The sequence below is a fragment of the Peromyscus maniculatus genome, chromosome X (assembly GCF_049852395.1).
Source record: "Peromyscus maniculatus bairdii isolate BWxNUB_F1_BW_parent chromosome X, HU_Pman_BW_mat_3.1, whole genome shotgun sequence".
In the NCBI taxonomy this organism is placed as follows: domain Eukaryota; kingdom Metazoa; phylum Chordata; class Mammalia; order Rodentia; family Cricetidae; genus Peromyscus; species Peromyscus maniculatus.
In genome coordinates this window covers 78501609-78512518 of record NC_134875.1, presented here as the reverse complement: position 1 = coordinate 78512518, position 10910 = coordinate 78501609, and the positions used below count along the sequence as shown (strand labels likewise).

The window sequence follows — 10910 nt, the reverse complement described above, 5'->3', positions numbered from 1 at the left end:
AATGCACTGTTAGTTGAAAGGGGCTCCAGACAGACAGTTTAACAGCTAAAATGAGCCTAAGAAAGTGGTTACCTCTAGGGGATTCCTTCAGAGGCAGGTAATTTTTTGTTTGTTTGTTTGTTTGTTTTTGTTTTGTTTTAATATTTTTTCCTTTTATTTTATTTTACAATACCATTCAGTTCTACATATCAGCCACGGATTCCCTTGTTCTCCCCCCTCCTGCCCCCCCTTCCCTTCCCCCCAGCCCAGCCCCCATTCCCACCTCCTCCAGGGCAAGGCCTCCCCCTGAGGACTGAGATCAACCAGGTAGATTCAATTTAACAAAAGCAAAGATTAGCAGCTACCTGGAGGGTGTTCCATATAAACAGTCTGTTAACAGAAGCTAAGAGAAGTTAGTTAGGAATCCTGACCTCAGGTTCCTAAGTTGGGTAATTTTCCTTGGGATTCTCCATCAAGGAGATCAAATTCTACTTAAACCAGAAATGGCCTCAGCCACAATCCAAGATGGAGGTATTTCTGTAGTCTTACTCTGTCATAAGAGGATCTTGCATTTATTTTCCAGCGCCGATGTCAGGCAGCTTATAACTGCCTATAACTCCAGCTCCAGGGGATCCACTACACAAAATGTTTTAATGTTTAACTTACAAAAAGTAAAGTGGACAGACTTAAGTTTATAGTTCAACTAACATTCATGAGTGCACAAACATGTGATCAATCAAGTGAAGACAAAAACGTTTCATTTATTGCACCTCAAAGACTAATTTATGCTTCCTCCTACTTAATTCTCTCTGACTAGCTATTATTCTAGTATCTATCATCATAGATTCACTTTTACAATGACTTTCATATACATAAAATAATATAGAACATGGTTTGGTTACATCTGAGTTCTCTTACTAGTCATGATGTCAATGAAGTGAATCTATGCTATGGTATATATAATTAGTTCATTATTTTATTAACCTTTGTCATCATGGAATAAATATTTTGTTAAGAAGTTTTTGCATCAAACCATCATTTCAATTTGTAAACAATCTCATTGAAAAATAGAAAAATTTACTCTAGAATCTTTATCATGTTCTGCTTGGTCCACTATTTCAACATTCTTATTCTGATACAATTTAAACATTCTCTAAAAGAGTTGTCTATTCTATGAATATGTCAGATATCCAACTCTTTGCCAATCTAAAGGCACTAAGTATTTTGAAAGCTGTTTCTATTGTATAATGGCATTATTAATACGGCAAGATATGTATGATATTTCTGAAATGCTATGTCATCTGACCTTTTTCCAGTTAAATTCCTGATTCATTGAAATAATGTAGTGATTTATTAACTCTTTTTTGGCAGTATTCATCTAAAAATACCACATAATGAAGTTAAAATATAATTTCATTTCTACATTACTGGAAATTATTATCTAGAGGAAAGTTCTAGGAGCTAATAATTTTAAAGAGAAAGTATTTGTCTCTCAATGGTAAATTGTATTTATTGTATCTCAGAAATAGAAGCATCCATAAGCAATGATTAGCATATCTGGGGGTAAACATAAGAGGGAAGGGGACATTCCCAAAGCAAGAGTAACTTTTCCACCTGGAGAAGAGAAGGACAATTTGTAGATAACTAAGAGTATTCCTGATGTAAAAAATGTGGACAGAGGTAAAGCTTGAAATAAAGAGAAAATATGTCCCAAAATTTGTTACCAGGTTTCTTTTACAATAAAGATGTTTCATTAATATGTACAATGTGAGTACCTTAAACAAACATTTTTGTTCATCTTCTGTAACTTGAGTAGAGTTTCTAATATGTAGGTATAAAGTAATCCTCAATAATTGGTGGCTGAATTAAGTTAACTCTTAAACTTGTTTTTTATTCTACAAAATAGCATGTGTAATATCTATAAAGACATTTCAATTAAAAACATGGAATGACAGTGGCATTGATGGATAAAATGAGCAGTTCTTTAACAATCAGCGGTGGTTCTCTGTAAATTTATTAGAAATGTCAGGTTTGGGCTGAGGAAGTAGCTCAGCAAGTTACATACTTACTCCCCAAGCATGAAAACCTGAATTCAGACCCTCAATACCCACAGAAAAAGTCAGGAGTATTGTAATTCCAGCCCTGGGAAAGCAGAGTCAAGGTGATCTCTGGGGCTTGCTACTTAGTCAGTCTAGCCAACCGTCAGCTTCAGGTATAGTAAGAGACTCTCTCAAAAAATAAGATGGAGAAACAATTGAGGAAGACATCTAAGTCAGCTTCTAGCCTAACACACACACACACACACACACACACACACACACATACACACACACCCCATACACACACAGGGGAGCATATATCTGCACATTCACATGCATATACCACACACATACAAAGTACATAAATAATTATGAAAGTCCTTGTAAAATATATGTGTGTCCATTTAAGTTTTTAATTTGATTTAATTCTCAGATGTCTGATTTATGATTTCTGTAGAAATACTAGGAATTATTCCCCCTTTTCATTACTTTCTTGCTAAAACCTGGTGGTTGGTATCTGAGAAAAGTGATTTCTAGATCATGTTTAAAACTAAGCACAAAGCCTAGTAAATCACTATATTATTGTACTATATCATGAATCTATGTAAAAATATTATGTAAATCACTATATTATTGTACTGTATCATAAATCTATGTAAAAATTATGCAAATCACTATATTATTGTACTGTATCATAAAACTATGTAAAAATATTATGATGTCAGAATTTCATCTTCCCTGCTTTAGCTAATATATCAACATTTCTGTTATTATAATTCTTTAGAGAACCTCAAAAATAGTGTAGCTTTTTCTAGTTATAAATCCATTGGGAATTATGTATCATAGTTGTAAAATGTAGTAAAAAAAATGTCATGTCATTATTCATGAAATGAGCAAAGTACTGTGAGAATTCAGAAGAGAGTTGTTTTCTAGTCAGTTGGGTTTGAATGTTGACATTTAATGTTATTCATTTTCTGAGTTCACAGTGTACTTGAAAATGTCACTTGTAAATAGTATATTTTCCAGATAAAGCTTGCCTTGGAAAGTCTAAATCACAGTTTCTGGTCTTTGATGTTATGGAGATCATATCATTGTATCATTACTTGTTGACACATTCAATGAATTCTAGCGATAATTCTTACCTATGTTTAGAAAGACTTTAGTATTTCAAAGTGACCCTTTCCCTTCCTTCAAAACACTGAAATACCTGATGTTTTCTCTTCCCTCCAACCACTGAAATCCCTGATATGTTAATCAATTGTCCCCTACTATACAAATGTGAATCAGGCTAACTTTACAAAGAAAAAGTCAAAGCAGCTCTTAGTTCTGGTTCAAGGAAATACTTAAATCTTTGCATTTACAGATCAGCTCTGAGGAAGAACTCAACATAGGATGTCTCACAGTAGTTGGTGCTGTGGGATGTTCTCTATGCTGTGAATGTGTTGCTCTGATTGGCTGATAAATAAAATGCTGATTGGCCAGTAGCCATGCAGGAAGTATAGGCCGGGTAAACAGACATGGAGAATTCTGGCAAGTGGAAGGCTGAGTCAGTACACACCAGCGTGTCATCCAGGGAGCAGCATGTAATAGCACACGGGTAAAGCCATGGAACATGTGGCAACATATAGAATAATAGAAATGGGCTGAGTTTAAATATAAGAGCTAGTCAGTGGTATGGCCGAGCTAATGGCTGAGTAGTTTTAAGTAAAATAAGCTTCTGAGTGATTATTTTATACGCAGCTGTGTGGTCTGTGGGGCTGGGTAGGACCAGAGAAAACTTCAGCTACAAGTTTGAACAAGCATGGTCAGGTCAGATACTGGAGAACATTTCAGGGGTTAGAGTCTAGCCTTTATAAGAGATTTTTCCTGGGAGAAATCACCAAAGGTCCCATGTCCCAAGAGAAGAAACTTAGTATTTCAGCGTATATATCCCTAAGGACTTTAATCTCCCTCACAAAGTCGTAATTCTAAAATGCTTCATTTCCTTATTTTAGACACACTGAGGACCAACAATTCCAGTATGTGAACCTTTGAAAGGCAAACTATATTTAAACCACATTAATCAATGTAATATATATGTAGTAAATCTTTTAAAAATGTCTATGTTTGTGTTCCTTTCTTTGTTTATAGTCCTTCTGGTAACAAAATTACCCTGTGTGCCAAAAATTAAATTTTAATATATGTATCTGCTCCTTTGGAGTATTTTCTTAGGTCATTATGCAAAAAAACTTCTACAGTTAAGAGCTGCCAGGTGACAGCTTCTTCATGATATTTATGTATCAACAGTTCTGCTATATGCCATCTAATATCACCTTAGATGGTAGATCTTTAAAATATCATCAAGTTATTTTATCTTTCTAAAAAATTTAAATCCTATAACCATTATTATATTCTCAATAATGCATTTTAAAATGTAGATTAAAAACATTATTCACAATTTCAATAATTTTGCAAGTGTATCTTCAGTTAAGGGCTCTCTATTTTCATGACTGTTGATTGCATAAAACATTTAAATATAAATCATGAAAAAAGATTAACACAAGCTGAACCATTAAGAATTTTAGACTCAATATGTAACAGTGAGGAAACATTAGATTATAAGAATCCCAACTCAGCCGGGCGGTGGTGGCGCACGCCTTTAATCCCAGCACTCGGGAGGCAGAGCCAGGTGGATCTCTGTGAGTTCGAGGCCAGCCTGGACTACCAAGTGAGCTCCAGGAAAGGCGCAAAGCTACGCAGAGAAACCCTGTCTCAAAAAACCAAAAAAAAAAAAAAAAAAAAAAAGAATCCCAACTCAAACATATGCAAAATATAATAATTTACTGATTCACATATTTGGTAAGTCTATAAAGCAAGCAAGCTATTGTCCAGGTTTAATGCTATATTTAAGAAACTATTTTTCTGTCTTGTATTTCAATGTGGGTCCTGATTCATATTTTATAAGAAAAGGGAGGTAACTCCTTTTATCACTTATCACACTTATGAGATACACATTGTTTGGATATCTAGTGGTGTTGATTTCTTTTATTGAATGGGGTAATGTTACTGCAATTAGGATAGATTTGTGAGGATCCAGCACTATCACTGGGAATGGAGACACTCACATCTAAATCTCTGGCAATCAACCAAGGGAGGAAGAATGAGTCATAGTAGACAGTAAATTTTTATTACAGAAAGTCTGTTCAATTGTCATTAGCTCACCAATTTCCCGTTGTTGAAATTTCCATTGTTGTTAGAAGACATTTTCTTTGATATATATAAGGAGGTGGAAGATAAGCAGGCTTACAAAGAAAATTCTTCCTTTTGGGTGAACTTTTGGATGGACTCTGCTTAAGTTCTTTCAGTGCAAAAGACAAAACAAACCTCATCATGAACTTCAAAACACAATACAGCATACGTAATACAATAACTGCAGTCCACCTACACAAGAGTAAAATATGTTGGTGGTTCTATCACATTTCCAAACTATTTAACACAGTGACAAGAGCAAAATTCCCTAGGAAATTAAGAGCCTTACGAATCTGACAACAGGGAGGTGACGAGCATGTGGAGTAAGGACATAGTTTTGAACTGCTTAACGGTAAACCCAGCCCTGATCATGAATATCACTAGTCCTTAGTTAGAATGAATATCACCAAAGGATCAGGTAAAACTACTTCATCAGAGGAAAAGTCTTCATATCAAAACAGTGATCCAAAGGCAAATTAGTACGTAAAACTTCCTTGTTGCATAAACAATAGTATGATGAAGGGAGCTAGCAAATAACTCACACATGATTAGATGTTTACTCATCTGTCATAACAATTCATAGCCAATTTGCTTCCATATTGCTATTCACATATTGATGTAGACAGAAAAATGTGCAAAGAAATTGTACTTACTCTTCTACTTCCATGAAACAACTTTAGTAATAAAACCAACTTTTCTTAAGTATGTGTTCATTTTCATTTCATTGGAACCTTGTGTTTAATTTTTTCTCTTTATTTGTCTGTAGCAGTTATACATTTCACAAAGGGAAATGAAATACCAACTTTAAATAGACAATATGACTTATTTAGGAAAAAAGAAAAAGGCCAATTTTTTAGATTTTTCTTTCATAAAGCCTTCTTGTTATATTTAAATTATTTAATATCACCTATTAATACATATTTCATAGAACTATGCAGAATTTAGGATAACAAAACAAAATGGAATTACACTATATTAGGAATAGAAGAAATTTTGAGTATTATTCATCAATTGTCTTTATTTTGGAAAAAGAGCAGCTGAGGAATATGGCAGTAAACTGATGTGTACTAGGAGCCCATCAGTAGTTTTCAGAGACTCATCAAATAGCTTTGTAGCTTTTCTTAAAGGAACCCCTTGCTTGTTAAAAAAAAATATGTATATGTATATTATTAAATTGGCAATATTTTCTGAAATTACAACCCTTCCAACACACATGTAAGACACACACACACACACACACACACACACACACACACACACACACATTTTAACTGTCCCAAATGTAAACAAATCTCTTTAAAATGCTCCACATAAAATAAACATAAATGTTCTTAAAGCTGAAAAGTATCTATTTTACTCTAGTTTCTTACCAATTCTCTTGCTCAAAATTTCCATTGTCCCTTGTAATTTTTGAAGCACTTGATGTATGAATATGTGGCCACTGGTGATTTTTCAGAAGCCTGACTATACCACTCACAGATACCCTCTCTGAAGGGTTTACAGTCTACAGTTCAGCCAGAATTCTGGCTTAACTTTGCATTTGCTCACTTCATTAAGATTCAATATTCACGAACATTTTGTATACAAACTTTATGTTAGTTTATATGTGGCAAGATCAAAGAAAAAATTTAATTCTTGACTGTCAGTAGCTTAAGATCACATAAAATATGAAAATAACTCAGAAGAAACCACTCGGTAGTAAGTAAGTAGATACTAAGAAACATTTCAGTTGGAGTCCCAACATGTCATCAGAGTACACAAGAGCTAGAGAAAGTTGTTGTTCCTTCCTATTTAAAGCTATGAATTATTTAGTGTCTACTAAAGCCTTGAGAGCTTGTATTTCTCTGAATTAGAACATTTGAATTTGAATTAGAATTTGGATTAGACTCTCCCGAAAATTTTATGAGTTGAGTGTTATTATTTTATCTTTAATGATGATGCAATTGAATAAAGCACAAATAATTAAATAGCTAAAGGATATGCAAGCAGAAAGTGCCAAAGTCATCTAAACTCAAAATAAATGTCTAAGCACAATGTATTGATATTTTAATACAAAGAAAAGTAATGAAAGCCTAATAGACACATTATATACTGAAAAGTCTGGTTTATCACTTTTTTAACTAGTGGGACAAAAATTGGTAGAAATTAAATCGTAAGTGAGAAGTATACAATTTTGTGGTTTTTAGTATTTTTATAATTGTGAAACCTCATCATTATTTAATTTTAGAGCACTTTTCAAAATTTTATTTTTATTTTTGTTTTGATTTTCAATATATTTGAGTTGTATATTGGGATTCATTGTGATATTTTTACATATGGATAATTCACACATTAATCACATCTATTATAATACTTTTTACTACAAAATAAGTCATATTTCTCTGCCAACACACCAGATCCAACAACCACTAAGGTATTTTATTTGCATGAATTCACGAGTTGTAGTCATTTCAAGTAGATGGTACACTAGTCCTTTATAACTGCCTCCTTTTACTTAGCATTTGTTTTAGACCATGTATCACACTATGTGGTTCATCTTGAATGCAACTTACTATTTATTGTAGTTTGAACATGAATTCACAATCTTCCTATGTCAGATTTCAAATTATCGGGATTACAGATTATATCACCATCCTTAGTTAATAAAGCACAATGTCTTCAAGGTTCATTATAGTATAACAGCTATTTATTAATTCATTTCTAGTTTTATTATTGAATAAAATTCCATTATAAGGTGATACCATGTTTTATTGACCCATTCTTCAGTTGAATAGTCACAATAGGCTCTTTCCATTTCTAGCTACTATCAGTAATACCACTATAAACAATTACATACATATGCTTTTTCAACTTTTAGGTAAATTTCTAAGAATGGAATTGTTAGATCATATGATAACTCTATATTTAACATTTTAGCAACTTACAAAACTTTCATCAAAGTCTCTAGATTTGATTTCACATTTAATGAGACTGGTGATTCTAAAGATTAAATTCTTTATTCAAGAATGTATTTAGATTAGCATTAATGATTCTTCACAAAGGCCAAAATTTCCTAGTTCTTCCTAAACTGTTCCATTCTTCCACTTTGGAGCTATAAAATTATTACAGGGAGAACATATAGGATTTTATTTGGAGTTTTCGTAGTGCTGCTTACTATATTTTGTTTAAGAATCATTTGTACAGTGGAAAAATTTCACAGTCATTTCAGAGATTCTACAATGTTCTTCTGAATAGCTTTACAGGACTGTTTACTCCTCTATTGTTGATATTTTGACAGGAACCAGAAGAAAGGCAGCTCTTGAGAATTTTCCAATGTGATTCTAAAACTGAACTGACGGAAATCCCATTTCAAAGACTGTTTTCCTGACACTTCCTAAACATATTTTAGTCTTCAGAGGTGAGTCTCCTTTTGATTAGCTGAATGTAAGCAATTAGTTTTATAGATGGTATTGCCAACAATCCCCACCCAGCTACTTCCTAAGAACTAACATGAACAAGCAAGAAACAAGGCTGCTGCCATTCTGCACACAATGCTCACTGCCACATCCCTGCTGCTGCTGCTCCTGGAGTTGTAAGTTAAGCTTGGAGTAATTTTTATGAACCATTATTTGTTTGCTGTTTCTATCACTGAATGCTTACAAAAGTAATTCTGAAGTCTATAAATTTACACTTACATATCTGTTTTGTTCAGTCCTCTAATAAAAAAGCAAGGACCACCCCTGTTCCTCTTATCATGTCTCTCAGAGTGCTTACAGTTTGTCTATTGGGGACTTTGTAATGCACACTGACAGATTTATTTTTAATATTTTAAAATAATTTTAACTTAAGAGACTTGTAATGTCTATTCTCCAATTTCAAAAGGGAATTAACTTTGAGTAACTGGATTCTAATAATATTAAAAGATACTATGTATTATTAAAAATTGCCTAGATTTAGGAGACAGAGTTCTATTTTCTAGAATTGTTATCACAGAATGACACACACGAAATTTAGATTCATATAAAACTGCATTTCAACCCAGGCTTCACACTTACTTGTTATTTATTTTAGGGCCCAAATAAACTTGCTTATCTCTAGCATAAATAGCACAATACTGTCTTCAAAGCCATTGTATCTCAGTCATTGAGGAAATTAAGCAAGACCATGAATGAAAATACTTGAAAATTATACACTGCAATGGAGTAACTATTTTGTTGAAAAGTGAGTTCTAAAGACATCTAAAAAGCAAAAAAAGAAAAGGACTTCTTTACTTTGTACCATAGCAGGCTAATAAAAGTAACCATGTGAGCTGAAACTGTAAAAGTACTTAAAAATCAAAACACATGTGATTGTGACTTTATGTAATTTTGTCAAAACATCAAAATTATTTTCTGTCAGAAATGAATAGCACAATGAAAATATTTCATTTGAATTTGGTTTTTAAAATATTAAGAAATAAACACATTTATTTGTAAATTTGTATTGTGAATACTCTGAACAGTGTTTTCTTTCAAGTCACATGACCAATATTGGAAGGCACACAGTTTCTATGTCTTGGTAAAATGTCATGTTCATTTTCATGTATGAGTCAGCTTCCAAAATTTTATAGATTTGATTTCTGTGTCATGAAATATTGGCAAGAGTTGTATTTATGTGACTTTTTTGCCAACATTATTTTTTTTCTGGGCTGTCTTTAATTTTTTTTAACAATCACTTTCTTCATTTGTAATAATTTACCTCTTGTTTTAAAGTCTCCTTCAGGTTGACAATACATAAATACATTGTTTGTGGCTCCATTTTCATTTGGTTTTAGATGCAGTGATTTTTGTTATTTCTTGTAAAAATGGTAGAAGAGTTTAGCATGGAGTAAGAAGTATTTAACACAGCTCCTTCCTTCTGACACTGCATGAACTCATGAATACATACATAGTGATTAACTGATGTCTGAGTTTGAAAAGTAGTGGTGTGATTGGCTCTTGATTCCAATGAAGACACAGTATTTTATTACTTAATTTGTGGATACAAGAGCTAGCATCATTCATGGTTAATATATTATGAGAAATAATCTCTAAAGTACATTGTTGGATTACTGTAGTTATTTAACTTAACTCTTGTAAGGGAACTCATTTATATTGGAAATAAATAGGATAATGTCTTAATTTACAACATCATATTCTTAAGTTGAGACACAAGATTAAGGCATCTTTTTAAATTAGTTATTGAGAGTTTCATATAAAATGTTTTGATCATAATCACCCCCTCCACAACTTTTGCCAGTTTCACTCCCATTCACTACACACCCAATTTTGTACCCTTTGTTTAGCCCATCAAGATCACTTTAAGCTATCTGAATATTCCTGAATGTGTGGTTTTCCAGTGGAGCATGGTTGATTTTATAGGGGCTACACTCATAGAAAACTATATCTTCATTTCTCAGCAGGTAACAACTGTCTGTAGTTCCATGGCCAGGAATGGGATGGTGTGTCCAAATCTCCTCTCCATGCTAGAATTTTGTCTGATTTGGCTTACACAGGTTTTGTCCATGTGGTTGCTACCACTGTCTGTTTATATGTGCAGCTTCTCTGCCATGTACTGAAGATAATCTTTCCTTACAATCATCATTGCCTCTGGATCTTATACTTTTTCTACCCATTCTTCTACAATGATCCCTGAAGGTTGGCCAGG

At 33.1% G+C, this 10910-nt stretch overlaps 1 long non-coding RNA gene across 1 annotated transcript in view; it reads left to right on the top strand.

The window, feature by feature from the left end:
* Positions 1–8651: 8651 nt before the first annotated feature.
* LOC143270842 (uncharacterized) overlaps positions 8652–10910 on the top strand; it is a 67620-nt gene continuing 65361 nt past the window's right edge. The window contains exon 1 of the long non-coding RNA XR_013048054.1: positions 8652–8817. This is a non-coding gene — a long non-coding RNA (uncharacterized LOC143270842). The remainder of the gene's footprint in view (positions 8818–10910) is intronic.